Here is a 13,634-nt window from a genome sequence, read left to right as displayed (position 1 = left end):
ATCAGCATAGAAACCCACATGGCTGGGGCAGAGTGGGCAGAGAGGGGCGGGGGAGGTGAGGTCGGGCATCACAGGGACAGGCACGGTCGGCTTTTCTAGGGCATTAAGCAGCCTTGGGCTTTCACTCAGTGTGGGAAAGGTGAGCGCCTGCGAAGTTGTGAGCATGGGAGTGACTTCACCTGATGTATCTTTAGACAGATTCCTCAGGCTGATGCCATTGGCTGAATGCATTCAAATATAGACCCACACCACAGGGGCACAGGAAGAAGCACAGAGACCAGTTAGAAGGGGATTTGAGGAATCTGGGCTGGGAGTGATGGGGCTCTATCCAGGGTGGTGGCAGTGGTGGTAATGAGAAGCAGTTGGATGGGGATGTATTTAGGAGATAGAGCCAAAAGTCTAAAAGATTGGTTCGGGGTTGTGAGAGAGGCGTCATGGATGATGGCAGGGTTTGCGGCTTGAGCAGCTGGAAGAATGCGGTTCCTCTCCAGCTGGGATGGAGGGGGAGGCAGAGTGGGCTTGGGGGTGGAGGGAGGACCAGGAGTTGAGCTGCTGAGATGCTAACTTTGAGATGCCTGTTCTGTGTGCAAGTGGAGATGGCAAGGAGGCGGTTAGATGGAGGAGTCTGAAGTTGAGAGGGAGGTGTGGACTGTAGGTATCAAGTGTTGTTAAAAATGAATATTTTTGAAGCCGTGGGTTTTTTGTTAATCGAAGTATAATGGATTTACAGTATTGTGTTAGTTTCAGGAGTACAGCAAAGTGAATCAGTTTTTTTGCAGATTATATTCTGTTATAGGTTATTACAAGTCATTGGGTAGAGTTCCCTGTGCTGTACAGTAAATCCTTGTTGCTGAACTGTTTTATGTACAGTAGTTTGTGTCCGTTAATCACATACCCTTGATTTCTCCTTCCCCCCACCTCCCCTTGTTAACCACAAGTTTCTTTTCTGTCTGTGAGTCTTTCTGTTTTCATATATGTTCATTTGTATTATTTTTGAGATTCCCCATGTAAGTGATATATAGTTTTTGTCTTTCTCCATCTGACTTACTTCATTACACATAATATTCTGCTAGACTTGACAAAGATTATCAAGGGAGCATATCTGGAGAGAAAAAGCAAACCAAGGCCTGAGCCCGGGGCGTGCTGACCTAAAGAGGTCAGGAGGGAGATGGGTAACCTGCAAGGACAGAGCAAGGTTGAGGCAACCTGAGCATGTGCACTCCTGAAGCCACGTGGGGAGAGTATATAGAGAGTTGATGTGCTGTGTCCGCTGCTGCTGAGAGACAGAAATGAGGACTGACAGCTGACCTTGGAGTTTAGCAGGAAGGAGGCCGTCAGCATTGGACAAGCAGTTTCCGTGGGCAGGTGGCTGTGAAAGGCAGACTGGGAACAGGAGAAGTGGAATTGGCTACTTCAAGGTATAGACCCCCTGGAGGAAAGGGTGTAAAACTTGGGGGGGGGCAGTATCTGGCAGGAGGGTGGAGTCAGGGAAGCCTTTTGTTTTGCCTTGTTTTGAATTTAATAAGAGAAATCATGGTATGAATGAAGAATAGAATGTGCTTTTTGGAAAGATGCAGTAGCCGGGAAGAAGTGCATGATGAGGGGAGTAGTAGAGCAGAGTCCTCGGGTGGAGGGGCTGTAATGGGGTCCAGGGCACAGTGGGAGGGTTGGCTTCAGGTGGGAACATGGACAGTTCACCTGTGGGAAAGCAGAAAGGAGGAGGGGAGAGGTGGGTGTGGGTACTGGTAGGGGCAGAAGTGGTGAGAGATGGGGGTGATTTCCTCCGGTTGCCTCCACTTCCTCTGAGAAGTAAAACGTGCAGTGATGAGGCGGCAGTGAGGATGGGGCCGGGGTCCTGGAGGGGAGCCGGTGTAGGGGAGCTCTCCTGGAGGGCTGGGCTCCCAGCAGCAGGAAGTCTAAGTTGGTGACTGTGAATGTGAGCTGGGACCAGGCAGACAGGAGGGGGGTGTGTGTGCGCGCGCACACAGCCACTTTCTCCCGCATGACTGCAGGTGTTGGTAGTTGTGTAGTTGGATTTACCAAGAGGAGTGGTTTTTGCCCAATGAGTGCAGCGGACTGAGAGAGGAGCAGGAAGGAGATGCCCATGTGTCTGGGACGTAAGTGGAGTCATGAAGGAAGAAGACACATCGGGGGTGTGGACAGTGTGAGAAACGCAGGATCAACAGAGTGAGTCCCAGGGGCCCGAGCGCTGTGGGCATCCAGGTGCCAGAGGGCACACCTGGTGGGGGGGTAGGACTGCCAGCGAGTAAATGCCTAAGACTGAGATGCAGGCACAGGTTGCATTACTGGTGACAGAAAAAGACCTGGAAAGCCAGTGGGAGAGAGCAGCTGGGGCGGAGAGACGCGCACAGGGAGGGAGTTGAAGGGTCTCTGGTGCGCAGTTAGAAATTACTAAGAGTGAAGCCAGATGTCAGGTCACAGTCAATGGAAATGAGGGGTATGGCATAGAGGTTGGTAGGTGAAGGCAACAATATTTTTATGAGCATTTTCCCTGATTTCAAAATTTCATAGTGTTTGCGACTGCCAAAATAAAAACACATCTCTAAAATTCATATTTATTTAAGTACAATGGCAAACTATGATTTTCTGTTTTTGTACTGATCTACTTTTTCTCATTAGAGTCTCTGTTAAATAGGATTTTTTAAAAAAAATCTGTCTTTTTGTTGGAAAATTGCCCAGAGTGATTTTAGTTTTATTCCAAAGAACTGGAATTCCTTGGGGGTGGTTGTTACTTGTGACAGGCTGGGTGTCAGAGAAGCAGCCTCTGAGTCGGAGGCGAGTGTACAGAAAGTCCAGAGACTGTGCTTGGCGTCAGCACTGGTTCCGAGGGAGCAGCCCCTCGTGGCTGGGGCTGACGCAGTTCGAAGGCTTCTCTTTCTCAAGTAACCAGGGAGCCTGGGCCAGTTAAATCAGAGCTGGTGCACCTGTGCCAGGAACCAGAGCCCCCCTTCTTTCCTGCTGCAAAACCCCTAGTTTTGACTTTAGTCTTCCTTGTCACAAGACGGCTGCACAATCTCCAGCCCTGTCAGGAGGAAGAGGGTGAAAGGTAAAAGGTGCACACCAGTTAACTCAGCAGCTTAATCAGAGAAGTAGTCGCTGTCCTGGAAGCCCCGTGTTGGAAATTTTTGCTTTCATCTTACTGGTCAGAACTTTGATCCTGTGCCCCTGCCCCCTGCTCCATCCCAGGTGCATGGAGTCCAGGGAGAGGGGTGTTTTTAACTGGCACATTGCTGCCCGGGGCAAAATTTTAGTGTGGAGGAAGAGGAGGTTGTCAGCTAGCAGTGTCTGCCATGTGGTGATTTTGCTTTTATTCTAAGTTAATTTTCTTTGACTGTCGACACGTATTTTTATTTTTAGATTAGTATGTTTATTGTCACAAAAGGAATAGTTGCTCATTATTTAAATTCAAAAATACAGAAAAGTAAAAAGGAAGCAATAATTTAGCCAGAAAAAGCTGGTGCCATAGTGGGTGAGCCTCACCCCATGCCTCTCATTTGTGTGTCCTTCTGCAGATGGAAGGAAGCAGGGGTGAGAGCTGGAAGGAAGGAGACAGGCAGGCATATGGGCAAATAAAAATGGACAAAGCATTTTATAAGAACAGATCACACTTTATCAGTTCTTTTAAATAAAACATTAGGTTTCATTTTACTTAAATCTGTAAGAAGAAAAAGAAACTTCATCCTGAGAAATGTCACATCCCAAAAGGTCCCTTCAAGAACATAGATTATGAAAACCCCTGAAAGGCTGCCAAAACCTTATTGTTATTTTTAACTCTTTTTTCCAGTTTTATACATGATCAATTTTCCCTTCTATTAAATATGTAGTGAAACTCTTACATCCCCTACTTGCATGACTCCTACCCATTTTTGTTGGTTTTATTTTTAATAAGTATGTTATTTATAACCTTACTTTATATACTATATATGTCATATCATATTATATATACTTACATATGATTGTATTATTTATAATCAATATATTTATTATATTCTCTCCAGCAGCTATAATTCCCTTAAGCATTTGAAAGTGGATCTTGGTTCTGGTTATTACAGAGCCAGAATGCTTTTCACCAGTCCATTAGCCATTGTTCCTCCATTCTGGAATTATTTTGATTGCCTTATAATTTGACTGAATTTTTTGAAGTCATTTTTTTTTAAGAAGGGCTCAGAAGTCTCAAGTTCTGCAGTGTTTTCATGTTTGAATTTTATATCTAAGCAACTTTTCTTTCCTGTATAAAAGGAAAAGATACTGTCCATGTACTATTACTGGAAATAACAACTTAGGTCAAAATGAAGAACTCAGGAAGGGAGAATTGTGGTGTGAAAGCACTGGCTGACTGCAGCTGGAGCAAGAACCGCCTGCCACACTCCTGGCCGCCGAGTCCTGGGAGAATCACAGTGCTGGCAGGTCCTGACCCCGTCACTGGCCACGTTAATGGGCCTCCAGTGACTTGGAGGGATTAATGGCCTGATTTTACAATGACTCAAACAGATACTTTATGAGTGCTTTAAGAGGTTTCTACAGAAAATCTTCTACATCAAACTATCCAATTAAATGTGATTACTACTCTATAAGGAAAACCTGGAAAAGATTTGAAGGAAATCTTGGGGTGAAGTACTTTTGGGGACTTGGTTCTTCTTTTGACTTTTCTGTAGTTTCCAAATTTTTAAGAACCATTTATATCACTTTTAATGAAAAAAGCAAACTTTGCATTTAAGAAGTTAACATCCTAGTCGGGAGGTGGCGGCCCTGGCAGCGGCGGGGGGGGGGGGCCTGAGCGTGGGGGGAGTGGAATGAGGCGGCGGCTGCGGGCCGCGGCTGAGCCGAGCAGCGGAGAAGCGGCTCCCCCTCGCTGCTTCCCTTGGTCGAGCCGGGGGCGTGCGCGAGGCTGTCCGGAGCGGGCTCCCCACCTTCGACTCCCGCCACCCGCACCGCACCCCCAACGGGGCCTGAAGGATGATGAAGCTCAAGTCGAACAGACCCGCACCGGTGACGGCGCCGGCTACAAGAAGCGGGCCGCGTGCCTGTGCTTCCAGCGACAGCGAGGAGGGTGTGCTACTCGTGAGCAGTAGTCGCCATCCAGACCAATGGATTGTCCCTGGAGGAGGAACGGAGCCGGAGCAGGAGCCGAGGGTGGCAGCAGTCGTGAAGTCTGTGAGGAGGCTGCAGTAAAAGGGACATTGGGAGGATTAGTTGGAAGTTCTGAGAATGAGGAGAGAAAGCATAGAACGCACGTCTGTGTGCTCGCTGTCACGGAAGTGCTGGAAGACTGGGAAGACTCAGCGCTGGAAGCAAGAGGGAGTGGTTTAAAACAGAGGCTGCCGTCAGAGTGCTGCAGTGTCACAGACCCGTGCCGGCGTCGTATCTTGAAACGTTGAGGCAAGGCTGCTCAGCCAACAGTGGCACCCCGGTTGCGGCCACCACATACTCAGTTTCTGCTCAGAGCTCAATGCCAGGCATCAGATGACGGAAGACTTCCTGTAAGAGGAACGTAAATTGGAAACTAGACTGAAGCGCAGGGCTTCCCTCTCAGCCTTGCTCTTTTCACTTCCCCTCACAGGCCTCCTCTTTCAAATAAGGCAAGGTGGGCAGCAGAGAAAGGGCTCATTGATAATGCTGCTGTTTGGTGTTACGTGATGGGGCTTTTTTTTTTTCTTTTTCTTTTTCTTTTTTGATTGAGCAGGCGGGGCTTGGGTATGTAATTTGTAAGTACGTTTGTGCATCATCTGTCTCTCCCTTTCCACACCCCTACAAGACTCTGAAGAGGCAAACAGCCTTTCCTCTGCCTTGGATTCTGAAGTGTTCCTGTTTGTCTCATCCCAGTCCTGGCCAGATATTTTTCTTTGATTTTTAATTGTTTTTATTAAAAGATACCAATATGAGATGAAATCTTTCAAGAACTTGTCCTATAATGTGTGTTAAGTCCAGTAGGTTGGTCACTTTTACTGCAGGACACATTTATCTACACATTATATACTGGGTATATAATATGTAAATAAATGACTTTTAGAAGAGGAATTTACCTGCTTAATTTTTCAAGGGTTTTTTTTTTGTTGTTGTTGTTGTTTAAATTTGGAGTGTTTCTCAAGTGGAGAGCCTCACAATTTACTTTTTTGTTTTTGATGCTAGTGGCTAGGTAAGTTTCCCTGTCCTCTCTCTTTTCTCCAGCCATTGACTCTAGTTATGTAGGGTATGGGAAGAGCTTATTAGCAACCTTCATCGTGCTCCCAGGACTCATGGCCTTCTCTTCTCGAAGCTGTGTTTCCATGCCAAGAAAGAAACAGGAAGAAACATATTTTCTTTTTTATTACCAAGCCAGGAGCAAATGGCCTCAGCTCAGATCTGGAGAAACAGTGATAGAAATGGAATGCCTCCCTACGTGTTGACAATAGGGATTTGAACTGGATTCTTGGGATTATTATCTAAAAGACTGGAGCATCGAGCTCTGTTTCTGTCCTGCTGGTTTGGAATTTTTTCCATAATGCTACTTACCGCTGACAGCGGCCTCTTTGTGCATACATGCCTTACACCGTGCTGAACTGGATATTGTTATTGTACTCGGAAGCATCCAGCTGTACTTGCCAAGTGCACCTGTACAGTCCTTTCCTCTCTCTGGGTAACCATGTTAAGTTCCTGAAAAGTACACAGGAGGAAAATCCAGGTATTTGCTTGTCTTTGTGATGGTACAGTATTTGTAATTGCACCATGAAGCATTCTCAGAAATACTAAATTTGTCTCCCACTGGGATGTGGAAGGTCCATCTTCCACTGAGAAGTGGTATGGAAGAATGCTTAATCATTTACTAGAACAGCTACGTAATGCATTGGCCCACTGCAAACTGTCTTGTTGGTTTTTGATACAGATTTGACGCTGGCTTCATTTGCCAGTTGTGTAGTTTAGTTGGGAAGTAAGCAGAAAAGGGTCTTGAGACAGGAGGGGGAGGGTGGGGAGGGGGGCAGCACTGATCAGTCCCTGGCTTGGGACAGGAGTTTGTTGCTATACTCCTACTGGCATCTCGTTTGTCAAAGCATAGCCAAGATGTGCAATTAAAATTGTAGTTCCCTTTATTTAAAAATTCTAATAAATACTCCAACTTTGAAAAAAAAAGTTAACATCCTGAAGAAATTATATTAAAAATGTAAAATTTTAATTCTTCACTTACCTTAAAGGCAGTCAGGGAAACGTTCACTGGGGGTCAGTTCAGGACCTGCAGGGTTTGAATACGGGCCTCCGGATCTCTTCTAAGGATTTCCCTTAATCTTTCTTTTAGTCTTATTAACTGAATAATTTATTGGCCTTAGAACTATTTCTGCTGTTTGGGGATTTATGAGGTAACTTAAAAGACAAAACTTTGACCAAAATATACATGAATAACATTTTTTTCTAAAGTAATGTATGATATCACAGTATTAGAGCAGGATTATCATTTTTAAATCAAACTTAAATCTAGTTGTTATATTTTCCATGCAATTTATATTATTCCAGTGATACTATACCTTGATATACTTTATATAGAAAAATGTGCTTTAAAGCCCACTTAATCTGAACTAGAATGCTTCATAAAGCTATCAGCTGCTCTTTGATTCCTCTTTTAGATACTTTGTTATTGCTGTGAACATTTAAAAGAGTAATTTATTTAAAGTGATGAAACCTGAAATTATCCAGATCCACATTCTCCTCATGTATTTAGCTCCATGTGTCATTGGACATGAGCCTTGGGTCAGTTGGCCTCCGTGTCAGATGGAGTAGAGGCCGGTTCCGGGAAGGGGTCCCGTGGGCAGGGCCCTGTGTGCAGGGGGACAGCTGTGTGAGGGCGCTTGTTATGCACCAGCCTGTTGTGAGATCCTCACTTGTCTTAGCGCTCCCGTTGTATTAGTGCTTCTTGTTACATAATTGCCGAATGCACATTCAGCGTAGTTTGTATTTGTGGTGCTTTTAACCATTGTTTATAACATTTAGGAATATCTGGAGCAGGACTCACCAAGCCGCAGCTCTGGCTTCCCACAGGGAAAGCTGCGTGCCTACCCAAGAAGTCTGAGGGCCCCTCAGAAACTGATGCCTGTGTTCAGTTTCCTGAATGTAGGTGTTGGATTTCACAGTAATATTCACAATGGCTGTACGGTCTATAAGTATATGTAGAAATTAAATAATAATGAAATATATGAAATTTCTTCTGCACTGGGTGATACTGCACTCACTCACTCTTAATGAACATTTATTGGTTTTTCTTGTGTAGTAGAACTTTGTTAACCGTGTCATTTTCATTCTTTGTGGTTTTTTTCCCTAACCCACTGTGTTCAAATCTAATATACAACTCTACATACTGAAGTAATGCTTTTCCTTAAAAGGGTTCTTCAGGATACGGTGGTGGGAACAAGGAAGCAGAACTGACTATGTTTGAAAGAGCTCAGGAAGCAGAGGGAAAGTGGAGCTGGGGGCACAGGCCCTCGGGGAGAGGATTACAGTCACATTCTCAGAAAAAAGATTGAGAGCTTTGGAAGATAAGATGGAGGAACTACAGAGACAGCAGGAGAAGGAACTTTTCCAACTGAGTCAAGACAATTATATTCTTCGAGCCAAAGGACTAGACACATTGTCCTACTTTTCCTTTTATTTATGGAAAAAGAACTACTACTCTCCGCTAAATGCACTGTCACCCTCTGTCCCTGTGGCTGTTTGACTTGATGCATTTGCTGTCAGTGACTTGGTTCCCGAGAGTGCCTCCCAACAGAAGAGCCTAAATCGAACCCCTGGGGGAAAATCAGAATTTAAATTGGCTCATTTTGATCATTCTCTTGTTAGCAGTCCTTTTTGAAAATAAATCCCTTAGTTCACGGTGACCTTCAAGGAAGAAAGAGTTTCAGAAAGATTGCTGTAGAAGGGCTAAGTTCAGAGAATGACACTGTGTAGCATTTCTGAGTTAATGCCACCATCAGAACCATCAGCACAAAACATCCTGTAACGAATTAACCATCACTGGTGTTAAGCTAATTCCAGTGTGGTTGTAAGACAATTCTAGGTCTGTGCACCTTGTGTTTTCTTTTATTCTTCCTCACTTCATCACTTCATTTTCCAAATAAAACAATTTCTGCATTTTCTCAATGAAGTAGCTTTGAAGAATCAAACAAAAATCAAAGGTGGTTGCATTTTGAGGAAACATCGGATCCTGTCACTGAAGAAAAAGCAAAGCAAATCCAAAAAGAAATAGGAACAAGAGACACTTCTTCAGGGATGTCAACAGGCATGGTTCTTCAGCACATAATGGGTTTGCTATGAGATCTTTTGGTTTTGAAAATAAGGCATTTAAAAATATTTGTGTGCATTTAATAGGTAATGGGAATTCTGGCAATATGAGGAAGTAATCATTTGACTGGTCTGCACATTTGTCATGGGCAGAATTAAAATGGTTAAGAGCATAGGTTCTGGATTCAGAGTCTGGTTTTAGGCTTGGCTTCACTACCTGCTGTGCAGCCTTAGGCAAGTCACATCCCCCCTCTGAGCCAGTTTTCCCATCTGTGAAATGGGAATGAGACTGACAGTACCTGTCTCATAAGAGTGGTTGTGAAATTAAGATAAGACAGCGCCTCTTCTCCCGGAGCCCTGCAGCAAATGCAGGCTGATTCTGCCCCCTGCCTGCCTGCTGGGGGGAGCCCCCCTTCCCTAGTTGGAGTTAAAAGAATGTGGGTTAAGGGGGTTTTCACTGGTGTAGTGAGCCAGGGGCCCAGAGAGGCCCACGCCCCGCATGGGGAACCAGGCTTCTGAGGGTGTGGGGACTACACCCTGGCTCTCCCTGAGGGTCATGGGGCCTTTGTCACCTGCTGGTCAGGGCTCGGCTGGGCCGGCGGGGTCTTCCATGGGCTCAGAGAACAGAGGCCCAGGTGGGCTTTTTTTGGCTACCTGTTTTCTCTTGCTTTACACTTAAAAGCCACTTGTGTGAAATTAAAGCCACATTAGGAAATATATATATTTAAATCATAAAAAAGACAGTGCAGGCCAACCTGAGTGCCCTCCACACAGTAACCAGTTAATGCGTGTTGCCTATGACTAATGTTATAGCCATGTTTCCTTAGAAACTGTCCCATTTTTCTTTCATTTTCTGTAATGTTTTTCAGTAGATAATATTGGCTAGTTTTGATATTATATTCAGAAATATGAATCGGACATTAATTGCCAATGCCCTGAGATTGAAAAAAATTTGACTTAAAATTGGGAGAAAATGTACGTGTCCTGTAGAAGTCAGACATTTTTTCTGTGTGATGCATCTTGGTGACACTGACCTGACAGGCAGGCAGGACAGGTTTAGTGATATCCAGCATGAACTTTACCTTCATTTCCTCCCCACCACTCCCCGTTTTTATTAATTCCCTCCCCTTTCTATCTCATTATCTTTTTCTCCTTTGACAGTAGTAGCCTAAGCCTAGAGCCTGCCAGTAAGAAGCATTTTCACTCCAGGGATGCCCAGAGAATGTGTTAACCGCATCAGAGATGACAGCATTTACTGCAAATTGGATAGCACTGATTTTGCAGGACACACGGCCCTAGAGTTAGTGAGAGCCGTCCAGACCCTTTGCCTGCTGTTCTGTGCTTGCTGCGTGGAGCATGCCCTTTAAGGAACAGACCTGTGAGTATGCCAGCCACCCCTCACACACACACAGAACACAAGACTTGTATGGCAACATATGTACATATTTTTCTGGGTTTCAAGAATTCTGCAGAATTAAGCACAGACTATCTGCCAGGCATTAGGCCAGGAATGGTGAGACAGTTCAGAGTTTAATTAGATTTCCAAAGGTCCTTGGTTTTCATCAGATTCTTAATCTTAAAGAGGTTAATAAGCCAGGGCATCTAAGCATAGATTGCCACTGATCTCACTGTCTGAGCCCCTCTTTAGCTCAAGCCAGGTGCTGAGCTGGGTCTAGGCTTTATTCTGCCTTGTCCTGATCTTCCAGAAACACCGAGTCTCTACCTCCTTGCTTACAGAGAGCTCCAGAAAGAAGCCTGGCTACCCACTGTGGCTCCATCCAGTTACCTCACCACAGAAAGTTGGGCAAAAAACAGAAAAAAAGAAGGTACAAATGTCACCAAGTCCAAACTCATTCTGCTCACTGCACAAAAGCCAGTAAATTAGGAGACAGGGTCTTGGGGCAATGAACAGTTACTTTATTTAGAAAGCCATTCAGAAAGCCGGCAGACCAAGAAGATGGCCGACTAAAGTCCTGGAGAACCACCTCCCCCAAGTCAGAATTCAGGCTCCTTTCCTACTTGCTTGGCTGTTGCAAACTTCTTGGCATAGGAATTCTTTGTTCTTGGAATCCTGTGTTCTTGCAGCTGTCCACGTAGGTCAGATCATGGTGCCCCTGTAAACCTCCAACAAAAGAAATGTTATTTTGTATTCTGCAACTTGTTATCTTTATGTGAATGGAAATGTGTTAATGTCCTTAAAGGTCAGAGCCTTGAGAATAGGCTCTCCTGTGTATTTCAGGCTATTGGCAACACTGTTTCACAAAAGGTGCAGAGCTAACAAGTCTGAGCCTAGAAAAGAGAGCACAGGGTTAAAGTCAAAGGAACAGATCTAATATGGAGTTGGGTTTGTTCTTTTCTATCACACAAACAGCCCCCCCCAGCCTTTCCATCCCTGGTGTGCAAAATCAGGACGTGGTTTTTCCTGCAGTCACTCGCCCACTTACCCCTGTGAAATGCAGTACATTATACTGCCAGGCTCGTTGGCTTTGGGAAGTTCTGCAACTTTTTTGTTTACTAAGCATTTGGAGCATTTTGGAAACAATTGTTTTCAGCTAACAAATTGTCTTTTGAGAAAATTGAAAGTTTGAAAAAAATTTTAAAGCTTACTCAAAAACTGAAGAAATTTAAAGACTAAAAATATTTAAAGGATGTATCTTTCATGAGCACATATGCTAATGTTATATAGGTCCTGCTGACAACTACAATGTAACTTTCTATTTATAAAAAGGAAAATGAAAAATTGTATAATCAAGTGAAAGATCTCCATGAACAAGAAAAATGAGGAGTGAATGTTCAAGGAAAACCAGAGCTTATTCAGCAAATTAGCATCCTGAAAGTAAGTCCTTTTTAAATTCTTAAAATCAAATCGATTCTTTCTAAGCATTTTATTGTTATATTAACAATACATTTAGTTATACTTGGAAATTTTAAAAATTTTACATTGATTTTCAGTTTTGTAACTTTCATGTTTTTAGTTTTCAGTGGATTTTCTTTTGGCATTAGACAACTAATACATACTTCAGTATTTTCAGCATATTCATATTTGAATTTGACATCAGTTTTAGGAAATTGAACAGCCCTCTTGATCCTTCATTAAGCCTGGGACACTTATGTAATGCATCTTAGTAATGATGCTTTTAGTAATAATAGTAAACTAAATATACAGTATCATTTATTGTCTTAGGTCAGGTTCTGAACAAGTACAGCCTGAGCTGGGGGTCCTTGTGGAGGTGATTTCCTGCAGGATAACTCTCAGGAGAAGGGGAGCGAGAGATGCAAGGTGGGGGTGGGCAGGGGGAGGGAGGGCAAGTGAGACCGTGGTCTCAGCCAGAGGCTGGCGTCATTCTTCCCTCACCAGGAAGCTCAGGAGAGCAGACTGCACCCCAGAGTTGGTCCCCAAATGAGGCAAGTGGGGGAAAGCCATTTGTGCCCCCCAGCCAGTCAGTCCCTGGCTGAAGTGTGCTCTAGGAAGTGGGTGGGGGTATCTCTAGGCCGGGGGGCAGGGGCTGCCATTTGGTGAGGATGTTTCTCCAGAGGAGGGGAGCCTGAGTGGTGAGAACCAGCACTCACCATGGCGGGCTGGTGGAGCACCAGAACCTACATAGGAATCATGCTCCCCACTGTAAGGGCTCTGGATGTTACTACACTCTCCTTTAACATGTTAAGTGAAGGAGCTGAACTGACAACCATGGGCAAGCTAGGTCCTGTCTTCTTTTAAGAAGTGACTAATCATTTCCCCTAAACGTTCAAATAGGACTGCTGTCAGAAGAAACTTCTTTGGCTGTGAATGTCATGTATGTTACACACATTCACATATTTCTTCCATTTTTCTGTAACATAACTTAGGGCATTGAGGCAGGGCTGCTGGTAGCTCACACTGATCTTTCAAGCAAAATAGAAAAAGACACACATTGTACAGACAGAGCTAGAAAGTACACAGGTTGGCAAGTGAGGGCACTTTTGCATAAATTAGGGGGGAAAAAAACTCCTTTCCCCAGGCCAAGAAGAGAAGATCTATTCCAGGTTCCAAAACTGGAGCTCTAAATAATTTTCACAATGAAATAAATGATTTCTTTAGTACATTGTGGTTAGATGATCATATATGGAGTCCTAACGTCCTTTTATAATGTCTCTGGAAAAACAGAAAAATTGATTCTAAGGTTCAGGTAGTGGACTGTATTTGGTTGGTTAGTTTCCATGTGTCTGACTGGCAATGTGTGCTTCTCAGAAGGGAGTCTAGAATGACATGACAGGGGGCACAGACCCCACAGGAAAATGCAGCAAATCTTTGTGGGACATTGATTTGTTTTTTCTCTGAGAATTGGCAGGAAGTATTTTTATATTCCTAATAAGCCAACACTCTGAGGGTT

The 13,634-nt window shown here is 44.2% G+C and overlaps 1 pseudogene; it reads left to right on the top strand.

The window, feature by feature from the left end:
• The first annotated feature begins 4,846 nt into the window (after positions 1-4,846).
• LOC116660894 lies at positions 4,847-12,034 on the top strand (annotated as a pseudogene).
• The last annotated feature ends 1,600 nt before the right edge of the window (positions 12,035-13,634 follow it).

The sequence above is a fragment of the Camelus ferus genome, chromosome 32, assembly GCF_009834535.1.
Source record: "Camelus ferus isolate YT-003-E chromosome 32, BCGSAC_Cfer_1.0, whole genome shotgun sequence".
In the NCBI taxonomy this organism is placed as follows: Eukaryota; Metazoa; Chordata; class Mammalia; order Artiodactyla; family Camelidae; genus Camelus; species Camelus ferus.
This window is presented reverse-complemented; position numbering and strand designations above follow the sequence as displayed.